Here is an 11,144-nt window from a genome sequence, read left to right as displayed (position 1 = left end):
CCATGTGTTACTAGTTTAATTGGACAAAATATCTTGCTCAAGTAAGGATTCCATAACATTTTGACATTTTAAAACACTTTCACCACATAGCTTTTTTCAGATTAATTTGAAAAATCATTATAGTAGTGTTTGCGCCTAGGTGTCAACCTTTTTATCAAACCTTTTTGTGTTGTGTGTTTGTGGAATGATTCAATTTGTATTACTTTTCCTGTTTGTATGGGACTCATGAGTAAACATTTATTGCTGACTTCAAAGATATAACTATTGCAAAAATATAGTGATTGTAGTTGTGACGTCCCCCCCCTCTGGGCCAGTAATCAAAGAGCCTGAATCCTTACCACTGACACTGGAGAGGGACATTCACTTGGAACAGAGATAGGTACACACAGTATTTCCAGCTGCAGTTGTCTGCATCAAGCACACTTTCCCTTAAGAGCACACAGGGAACACACTCAGTCAAGGGGCTGGTTTTCTCTTTCTCTCTCCAGGCCCCAGTAAGACTCCCCAGCGGCACAGCTGTAGAGTTCAGTCTTCAGCTGAGTGTTCAAGCCAAGTCCTCCAGCACCCTCTCTGTGAAACCAGTGCTCTATATCCCTGCTCCAAGCAGCTGATGCACACACTCTTTAAGATTTGATTTTCACACACACATACATACATACCTGGGAAAGGCTGGCACAAATTTATTAGCTATTTCCCCCTTCTGCCCAGACTATAAGGTAGTTACACTACCACTAGACACTCCAAAGCCAGCTACTCTAATGCTCTTACAGGGGTACCCACTTGTATTAAATTAAATTAATATTAATACCAATGGCAGTGCTTGGCCAAAGCAGTAAGGCTTCAGGAGTGAACACAGAGTCACCAAATAGACATAAGTACTCTCAAAGGTTAAAGTATTCTGTAAAGGACCAGCCACAGTAAAACATTTAAATATATTTAATAATAAATAATAAAATGATATGAAAATACAGAATATCTATTTACAATAAACACCAGAGTTTCAATCACAGGAAATATTAAAAATAACACAGGTGGACAGGTTCATACAGTTACAGAAAACATTACTTAACTAATCTCACTATATTTTCCTGACTCATCTAAAGAATTATTATTCCCTGGTTACTTACTAAAGCAAGGCAAGATGAAGTAAGTGAGTGGTATTCCTTCTTTTTCAGGTTCCAAAAACAGACTGTCTGAGACTTCAGTCTCATCTAGTATTAAAACATAATTTTTGTCCTGGATTACCGAATAACATTGCATACATTTCTTCATTTGACTTCTGGTTCACATACTACCCCCATTACTAGAAACTGAACCACAATCTCACACATATGTGTTACTGTAGACACAGATAGAGCTTTGCTAAGATGTGTTATAGCATCTGGAAGCCATAAAATCATTTAAACACTTCCACCCTTCCAGGTGTTATAGGAATTAGTTCACTGCTACAGACAGTACAACAAGGATTTGTAGTCCTTGCTTTCATTATGGCCTACCAGGTAATTACATTTCAAACTATTTTTCAAAGTTAACTGGACTGAGATTAACCTTTTCTCTTCCAGTATCCTCTGTTACAATATGCTAATTTCAGTAGTTATAATACAGTCTGACATACAAGTGTTTATCTTTGTCTGTCGAACATGACACACAATTGCTACATTTTTAAAACAAGCAGCTTTACAAATACATTTTCCAACACAAACATCTGTACAAATCAGTTTGATTTACAAATGACATATAATTATTTACAATAGTAATTAAATAATTAATTAAATAAAATTATTTACAGCTAGCTATGCTGACATATGTTGCACATCCACTGCACTACTTATGGCATAGCTGGCAATATCTCACATCATCATATCTGCCCCCCTTTAAAGATTCAAGCTAGTTTTTCAAGTGACCCTGGAGAAATGTGGCTTGAGAGACATGAGCCTGTTTGAGAACACATTAACCAATACCCTGTCTTGAGAACCCATCTGCATTGGCATTGCTAACCCTACTATGGTGCTGCACTGTCATATCATATGCCTACAACCCTAGGCTCCACCTTAATAAGTTGGCATTTTACTGGCTGGCTGATGTAGCCATGTTAGGGGATTGTGGTCTGTAACTACAGTGAATTTCCTTCCATACAGAGAGGGTTGACGTTTCTGCAGTGCCCATACTATGCCTAGACATTCTTTTTCTACAGCTACATAACATTCCTCCCTGAGTTGAAATCTACAACTGAGATATACAACTGGGTGCTCCTCTCCTTCTGAGGAAACCTGGTTGAATACAGCCCCCTCCCTGTAGTTAAAATCACCCACCTGCACAACAAATTATTTGCTGTAATCTGACTGGCTAACACAGGGGGGTTCTCCTAAAGCCCCTTCAAGCCTTTGGAATGCATGCTTGCAGGCTGAGGTCCACACTACCTTGTCTGGGCTGTTTTTCCTCATCAGGTCTGTGAGCGGGGCAGCTATTGTACTATAATTGGGAACAAATTTTCCATAGTACCCCACTGTCCCCAAGAATGCCCTCATATGCTTTTTGGTAATAGGGCAGGCCACACCTGAATAGCTTCCATTTTGGAAGGTTCTGGCCTGATCTTACCACTCTCTTCTCTGTGTCCCAAGTAAGAGACCTTTGCCATTCCTACCTGATACTTACTGGACATAATGGTCAACCCTGCCCTTTGCAGTCTGCTCAGGACCTCCCTGACATGCTGAAGTTGCTTGTGCCAGGAAGGCTGTAAATAGCAATATCATCCAGGTAAGCAAGGGCATAGTCTCCTGCTCCTGCTAGGATATGATTTACCAGCCTCTGGAAGGTCACTGGGGCATTTTTCATCCCAAAGGGCATCTTTGTGAACTCATATAGTCCAAAAGGAGTCGCAAAGGTTGACCTCTCTCTCTAGTGGTGGGAGTCAAGGACACCTGCCAGTAGCCCTTGGTCAGATCAATAGTAGTCAGATACTTAGCCCTACTCAGCTGGTCTAAGGCTTCATCTGTCCTAGGCATGGGGTAAGCATCTGACACTGTGAATATTTATTTTCTGTAGTCCACACAGAAACTGGTGCTGCCATCTTTCTTTGGTACCAGCACCACTGGGGGGCCCAGGGACTGTTGGACTCCTGGATTACTCCTGGTGTCCCTCCTAAAGCTCTGACTGGAATGGGCTGCCCAAGCAAGTACTGCTCCTCTTTAACCACTGAAGGTTTCTCAATGGTTATGTCAGGGGCTGTGTCTCTCTTAGCAGTGGCCTGCTTTTCATCCACTAAGATCAGATATAAACTTTGGTGATAGTTTGGTACCTCTGTTGTCTTCAGACAACTTACCACTGGCATACTGTTATTCCCACTTGCTGGCTTCCCCATCTTTTTCCCCACCTTGCTTCCATGGATATCTATATGATACATGACCCCACTAGTTACATTTAAAACATCTAACCCTTGATCCTGGCCATGTACGTGAACTATTGGCTTCCCTTGTTACTGGTGGACTCTGTCCAGGTGGTTTAGGCTGCTCACCATGGGTTCTCTTATATCCATGTGCAGCACTAGGTATCCCCTTCTTGTGCAGTGATGCCCTGCTTGCTAAGTAAAGATCCCCTTTTTCCCCAGCCCACCTGCGGACTTACACTCCCAGTCTGCCAACCAGATTCTCATGTCCTCAGGTGAAGTGCTAAGGGCTTGTTCCCTCACCAAAAGATCCGTCAGCCCTTCAAAAGTGGTGACCTGACACCTAGTCACCCACCTATAAAAATAAGTGCTTAACTCAGCAATATAATCACACACGCTTTCATCTCCCTTGCGTCTGTGCTCATAAAACTTTTTTTATGTAAGCTTCAGGTGTTAACTTAAAACATTCCGGTAAACAATGGTTTACTTTATCATAGTTTCAACAATCAATATCAGAAAATTTAGATACAGCAGTTACTGCTTTACCATGGAGTAAGGGGGGTCAGGAACGATACCCGCAGCCCTTGGTCAATATTATATCGTTTACATACTCTTTGAAATATATGAATAAAACTATCAAAATTATCACCCTCTGTAAACTGTGGAAGGAATTTACTGACCTTGATTGTTTCTGAGGTTTGGTTATTCTCTTCCCCATTACCTCCATGTTCCTATCGAAGAGTCAGAATCTCCCTCTCATATTGACACTGCTTCTTATTTTCTTTGGCCTCCAAACGTTACAGTCGATCATTTTCTTCAGCCTCTAAATGTTGTGATAATGAAACTGTATGTTTACCTTGTGGCTGCTGAGAGTATACACACTTTCAGTGACAACTGCCTACAGTTTACAGAAGTTCAATTAATATCTACACCACTGCTCACCAATATTTGACGTCCCCCCTCTGGGCCAATAATGAAGGAGCCTGAATCCTCACAGCTGACATGGGAAATGGACATTCACTTGGAACAAAGATAGGTACACAGAGTATTTCCAGACGCATTTCTTCATCAAGCACAATTTCCCTTAAGAGCACACAGGGAGCACACTCAGTCTGGGGGCTGTTTTTTTTTGCCTCTCTTTCTCCAGGTGCCACAATAAGACTCCCCAGTGGCATAGCTATAGAATTGAGTTCTCAGCCGACTGTCCAGCCCAAGTCCTCTAGCACCCTCTCTGTTAAACCAGTGCTCTGTATCCCTACTCCAAGCAGCTGATGCACACACTCTGAGATTTGATTTTCACACAGACATACACACCTGGGAAAGGCTGGCACAGATTTACTAACTGTAACCCCTTCTGCTCAAACTATAAGGTAGTTACACTGCCACCAGACACTCCAAAGCCAGCTACTCTAAGGTTCTTACAAGGGTACCTAATTATACTGAGTGAAATTAATAGTAATACCAATGGTAGTGCTTAGCCAATGCAGTAAGGCTTCAGGAGTGGCCATAGAGTCACCAAATAGACATACGTACTCTCAAAGGTTAAAATATTCTCTAAAGGACCAGCCACAATGAAAATTTTAAATATATTTAAAATAAATAATAAAATAATATGAACATACATAATATCTATATACAATAAACACCAGAGTTTCAGTCACAGAAAATATTAAAAATAATACAGGTGGACAGGTTCATACAGTTACAGAAAACATTACTTAACTAATATCTCTATATTTTCCTGACTGATGAAGTAGGTGATTGGTCTTCTTTGTGAGGTTCCAAAACAGACTGCCCTGAGACTTCAGTTTCATCTATTATTAAAACATCATTTTTGTCCTGGATTACAGAATGACATCACATACATCTGATCATTTGACTTCTGGTTACCATACTACCCCTATTACTAGAAACTGAACCAGAATCTTGCATATATGTGTTACCATACACACAGACAGAGCTTTGTTAAGATGTGTTATAGCACCTGGAAGCCATAAAACCATTTCAACACTTCTACCCTTCCTGGGTAGCAATTATTGCACTGCTATGGAAAATACAACAAGGATTCCTAGTCCTTGTTTTCACAAACATGTTGTCTCTGGCTGCAATCAGAACTGTAAGATACAATCTTTATGGCCTACCAGGTAATTTAATTTCAAACTATTTTTCAAAGTTAGCTGGACTGAGATTAACCTCTTCTCTCCTCTCCTCTCCTCTCATCTCCTCTCCTATCCTCTTCTCTTCTGTTCTCCTACAATATATTAATTTCAATATTTGCAATATAGTCTGACATACAAGTATATTTCTTTTTCTGTCCAGTGGGACACACTGTTGGTACATTTTTAACACAAGCAGCTTTACAAATAAATTTTCCAACAGAAACATCTGTACAAATCAACTTGATATACAAATGACATAATTATTTACAAAATTCCAGCTAGCTATGCTGACATATGTTGCACATCCACTGTCCTACTTCTTCTGGCATAGCTGGCAATACCTCACATCATCACAGTGGTAAAAAGTCATTCAACTGATGCAGTCCTGGATTCATCAAACCAGAATCTATAAAGCAGACTATGATTTAGCTTTCTTAGCATTAAAACAATTTTGATAGAATTGCAAGTATTGAGTCCAGGTGGTTTACAAGCATTTAGTTTCATTGTGTGTGTGGTTTGAGTTGATCTTCGGTATTGTTTCTTTAAAAAACAGAAGATGTAATGCACTTCCTTTTGTTCCGGCTGAGAAATACTCATAAATCCTTCTGGTAAGTAGCTATGATTGCAGTGCAGGACCATATGAAGTAATGAACTCGGTACACAGTTCTGAATTGCATTAACAATGCTTTTCATGTGTTTCTGTTAATTTGAATAGGATCTGTGGACTATAGGCACATGTGATGCTCTGTAACATGTCAGATCCATCTTTGATGCTTTGTCTGTGAATCACATCCGTGCTTTTCTCTGCTTTTCCTGGAGAACTACCCATACCCAATACAATATATTCCTATGAATCCATCCCACCAAATGTATTCATCTTGTCTGTGTAACTCTGCAGCATTTTCATTAGTGGCTGTTTTGTTCTTTTCTCAACAACCAAATGTTTAATTTATCTGTTCATAGCTTTTCATTTAACTTATACATAAACATACGGCATGCATTAAAGTTTAGATTCTTGACATTATATTCTAGATTTAAGGTATGTGTGGCAACTTTTTTTGCAACAAACTGTAGTAGGAACCTCATAAGGCTGGAGAAGTTTTCCTTATCATATACCCTTGTCACTTTATTTTTTTGGTACAAAAAGATGGAGTTTTTGTGTTTTATTTTATGTTAAGGCTGGGCTTCCAATATACTTAGAGCTCACTTCACCTCACATATCACAGGGGAGGGTGAAGTATGGAAATAAAAGGCAATATATCAGTGTTATCCTGCACCTCAACATCTGTAGTGCTACTATGACTACTATATTTTTGTTCCCTGTAAATATGTATTATCCATTAGATATTGGAAGTAACCTGTACATTGACTGTATTTGGAACCACAATATAAACAAATGTATGTAAATCTGACATAACTTATATTTTTTTGTCTACACAGAACTCATTGCTGTTATATACAAAATCCTGACTAACATCTCACATGACATCATCAGAATCAGTGGATAAAATAACAATGAAGATGGATGACAGAAAATAAAATATCAAAAAACATGATCCAAGTATTGAGAACAGGTGGCTTGCAAACATTTTCTTTGATTGAGTGTGTGGGCTGAGTGGATCTTTGGTATTGTTTCTTTAAAAACAGAAGATGTAATTCACTTTCTTTTCTTCTGGCTGAGAGAGACCCATAAAACCTGATTTACTACCTATAATACAGTTGCTAATAAAATACAGCATCTTATAAAAGTGTCTTGAAAGATGTCACATGTTCTTTGGAGAGCAGAGTAATGCCTCTGGGATAATCCAGGAGTGCAGATGTTCAGAAAGAAAGGGATAAACAAGGGCAAAAGTATAAGTAGCCACCACAACTGTAGGGCAGTAGAGTTGTGCAGTGTTTGACATTGTTGCATCATACCACTAAGTTTACCAGTTTGGTTCCTCATTTTCCCAGGTAAGCTCCCAGATGGGGGTGTCTTCTGTACAGAATCTGCATGCCCTCCTTGAGTCTGAGTGGGTATTTGTCAAGTGCTCTGTTTTCCTCCCAAATCTGAAAGACATGCCATAGTTTGTGATCTTCCAAATTGACCAAAGACTGTGAACTTCACTGTGTGTGTGTGTGTGTGTGTGTGTGTGTGTGTGTGTGTGTGTGTGTGTGTGTGTGTGTGTGTGTACCTGTGTATGTCTGTGTGTCTGGTTTATACATACATACATACATGCACTTGAGCATGCATGTGCACACAGCCAGCAAAAGACTGGCATTCTATAAAAAATTAGTTTCTCTGCCTTGCACTCAGTGAATGCTAGGATAGATACCAGTTCTCATATGATCCTGAACTGAATCAAGTAGGTTTCAGGGAATTAATCAAAATAAAGGAATAACAACTTACATAATCCAGTGGAATTCAAACAAGATAAAAAACAGAGCCTGTGGTTTGTAAAACATAGTAGAAAAGATAATAAATATTAATGTAGAATTTATACTGTAGAAGAAGGTAGAGAAAGACAAAGAAAGCATGAACAGAAATGTGGAGGTGCAGACAACACTAGATAATATATTTTAAAAAGGCAAATGTGGCAGAAACAAAAAGAAGCAATATGCTTTAGTTATTTAAGCAGAAGAAAAAGGAATCCAGACGTCATGAGAGTAGTTGAGGCACATTGACCAAAACAGGAACACCTTCAGGCAAATTACAGATAAAGGATTGCTGAGAACCCTGTATGAGGAGCATAATGCCAAGTAGTACGTATATGTGATGGATCAGTTATAGGGTGGGGAGGACTGCTGGGCAAAGGAATTTCTTAACACACATTAACCTCAGATAAGAAATGCCCAGCCTAAGCAGAATTTCTGCAAAAGAAAATGGAGAGCAACTTGGTCTGTCTTTATGCTGCCTTTCCTAGTACTGTGTTAACAAATGCATTACCAGCTTGTGTTTGAATTCCTCGATATATTTAACCTATTCTGAAAATGTTATAGGAAAAGTGCCTCTGAACAAGTATAAATCCTGTCCCCCAAACCCATGCACACAGAGCTGTAAACATGTCACTGATTTATCAGGCCATGTGTTGTCATTTGTAAATTTCTAGATATTCCAAGACAGACCATCAAAAAAGGATAACTCCTTCTTGCCTACATGCATTCAGGTCCAGTATTTGGGTTTTCTCTTGATATGTCAGTGAAATTCTTATCGTACTTCTAAATATTAATTTCTCATCAATTAAGGCTGTCAACAGGGTTTTTGCTTTTGCTAATGGTATCTGTGAAACTAGTTAATTATAAGTAATAGCTGAAATAACAGATTATGCTTCCCTAGTATTCAGTGGCATTTTCAGTTTTACTCCTGCTACATGTGGAGCTGCCCATTATTTTCCAACATTTTTATAGTTATGTTGTACATTTCCGAGCACTAAATGTCCTGAAATTTACATTTTGAGCTTGTATTTCTTATAGGCTCGAACATAGCCGTAGAATCAAAACTTCTTGCATCATGTTGTGAAGGCTGCCAGCCAAGCTAGATAGAATTTTGTAAATAATTCCATGTCATTGTAAATATTAATGTAATCCACAGGCTTGTTGTACAAATGTAAAGAGAACTATATGTTAGGATTAAACTATATGTCGTACTGAGCTTCAAAAATGTGACCACAGTGTACCCTGCCGGAAGGAAGCTGATAAGTCAAGCATTTTATGACTGTTTGATCTCAAGCTCAGAGACAGGATGTCTGGGCCAGGAAATTCTTTCTAGTGTCTTGATTTAAGAGATAATTACTAAGGTTTTACACATATAATGCCTTTTATTTATGTGGCTTCCTGGCCAGGTGCAGCTTACTAAGAAATGTAAATTTTGAGTTTCTGTTAGCCTGGGAACCAAAGAAGTGTCAAGAATGATGTAATGTGAAATGACTCAGCAGTATAGTGTTATCAATTTAAAACTTTCTCAGAGAACAAGATAATTGAGCATTTTGGATTTTGTCTGAACCTGAACACATCAACTCACCAGCAATTGCTTTGCTCTGTATTTAAGTAGAATTGAGAACATTGATTTTTCTTAGCGATAGATAGAAATAGCCAGATTAGTTTAGCTGTTTTCTATATTTATGTCAGACTATTCTACAGTATTATTTTAAAGCATTTTTCTGTGATTTCTGAAGTCTGTAATGTCATTGTATTGAAGTAATAAGATTTGTCTTGTGTTTTTATTATTTATTATTAAATATTTTTAAACCTTTCAACTGTGGCTGTTTTGTGTAAAGGTAATGTAAGCTCTTAGAGTACATTGCATGTATTTGGTGATACTGTCCAAGCCACTCCATTAGCTTTAGCCCTAGGTCACACTTACTATTTGGATAACAGCAATATTACTCAGTGAAATTGGTTGGGAAGGGCCTTATTGTAGCTGACATTAGTGGTTGGTGGCAGTGATTTCTAGCTTATAGTCAGTAGAGAAGGGGGCATACCTGGAGAACATGTGCCAGCCTTCCCCAGAAGTGGCTGTGTATTTGTATATAACTCATATCTCAAAGTGTGTGTGTGCCAGCTACTTGGGCAGGGACACAAAGCACTGGTTGGACAGAGAGGGTGCTGAAGGTTTTAGCTTACCACTAGGCTGAGATCTGTACCCTATAGCTGTGCCACTGGAGAGTCTTATTGGGGATCTGGAGACACAGGGAGAATCTAGCCCCAGACTGACTGTGATCTATGTGTGCTCTAGGAAAATTGTACTTTACTGTGTGTGTACTTGTTATCCTTTCCAATGTGCACACCCCTCACTGGTGCTAGTGGTGAGGATTGAGGCTCCTTGATTACTGGGCCAGTACATGGGCATCACAGGCTCCCTCACCTTTTGTTCCCCACCTTTCCTCCATTGACATCTATATGTCACATGGGCCCACTGGTTGCATTCAAAATATTTAACCCTAGATCCTGGACATGTACCTGGACTAGTGGCTTCCTCCGCTACTATCAGATTCTGTTGGAGCAGTCTGGGCTGCCCACCATGGGTTCCTTTAGACCCATGAGCAGTACTGGTGGTCCCTTTCCTGTGCAGGGATGCCTGCTTGCTAGGTATAGGTCTCCCTTCTTCCCCAAATCATCTGAAGTAGCACACTGTCTATCAGCTAACCAGATCCCCATGTCCTCAGGCAAAGTGCTAAGGGCTTGTTCCCTCACAAAAAGGTCTGCCAGCCCTTCAAAGTGGTGACCTGACATCCACTCACCCACCTATGAAAATAAGTGCTCAGGTCAGCAACATATTCACACACACTTTCATCTGCCTTGCGTCTATGCTCACAAAACGTTTTCCTATAAGCTTCAGGAGTTAGCTTAAAAAATTCTAGCAAACAATTCTTAACAGCAGTATAATCAAAAAAATTGCGATCAGATAATTTAGACAGCACAGTTACAGCTTTACCATGGAGTAAGAGAGTCAGGAATTGTACCCAGTGCCTTTGGTCAACATCATACTGTTTACATACCCTCTCAAACATATGAATGAAACTATCAAAATTATCTCCCTCTGTAAACTGTGGAAGAAATGTACTGACTTTTTGTGCTTCTGGGGTCTACTTACTCCCTTCTCAATTGCCTCCATGACTCTG

This window comes from Protopterus annectens, chromosome 10.part0 (assembly GCF_019279795.1).
Source record: "Protopterus annectens isolate FY-2018-M chromosome 10.part0, PAN1.0, whole genome shotgun sequence".
In the NCBI taxonomy this organism is placed as follows: Eukaryota; Metazoa; Chordata; order Ceratodontiformes; family Protopteridae; genus Protopterus; species Protopterus annectens.
The sequence above is the reverse complement of the archived record's forward strand: the minus strand, read 5'-3'. Positions refer to the sequence as shown.